Here is a 1,106-nt window from a genome sequence, read left to right as displayed (position 1 = left end):
ATATGAACATGAAAATGTAAAATTCACTGTTCCTTCAACAATGCGAGGACTCGCTCTGTTCTGAAAGGTCAACATCATTAAAAACAAAACGTCTCGTGCTAAAAAACAACAAATAACACTCAGCAATGCGATATCATCTGCAATAAACAGCGACAGAGCGATGTGCAGCGCGGACTATGCATATTTTCTATACCTTTACATTAGTAATTTTCAAGTGTAAGCTCAATAACAAATCGAGTGTTTTGGGGAGCTCGCATTGTGAATTGCTATGTTTACTGACATTCCAGTTCTTCTTCCATTTTAGGGAAAATTCGTTCCCAATATAAACTGTTAAAAAAACTAAAGCCACCTTCAATTCAGATGCTTTAATATTAACTGGTCTCTTCAGTCAGGCTTAAAAGAACTACAACGCATTTTAGACGTTCTGGTTGATGCATGTTCTGACTGGTATTGCATTATCCTCATACCTCACATTCGCATCTTCCTTATTTTTATAATTTTCCTCTTTAACCCAAGCACCGTCTCATATCCCATACACATTTTTGTGCTATTCGATTCGCTTCACTCCCTGTTCTGTTCACACTCTCTTCCGTGCTATTTTTAGATCTGCACATTCCTCTTAACATCTAATGAGACGAGTTTCTAATAACGCTCATCTCCAGGCGTTAAGATTCTATGCAATACAACCTCGAGTAGGGCAATCAACAACCTACTTGAAAGTTGCAGGCCTCTTGCAATCTCTTCGCCGAGAGGGTTTGCCGTCACCTCGTACTAAGGACGCTTATTCACACTGCGTCTCTGCGTGCGGAGACTGGCATGCGTTGATTCTACACTTAGATTTAAGTGTAAAACATAGATAACTCTGCACTCAAGGGTCATCGTGTGTCTAATTTTCGGGAAGTGTACCGACAGACACGCCCATACAAGGGATCTGTTCTTGCTGAAGAGTGAAGCTGATAATAGCATAGAAGGTGCTGGGGGGGGGGGTACAGGAAGGATTGTTAGGCACACCAAGGCAGGGGGAGGCGGGGGGCCTGGCTGACCGCTTGCGCTTGAAAGCTGCCCAAAGCACCTCCACGGCTTCTTCGGGCATCACGACCAGCCAG

Source organism: Penaeus monodon, chromosome 20 (assembly GCF_015228065.2).
Source record: "Penaeus monodon isolate SGIC_2016 chromosome 20, NSTDA_Pmon_1, whole genome shotgun sequence".
Classification (NCBI taxonomy): domain Eukaryota; kingdom Metazoa; phylum Arthropoda; class Malacostraca; order Decapoda; family Penaeidae; genus Penaeus; species Penaeus monodon.
Note: the sequence above shows the minus strand (reverse complement) of the source record.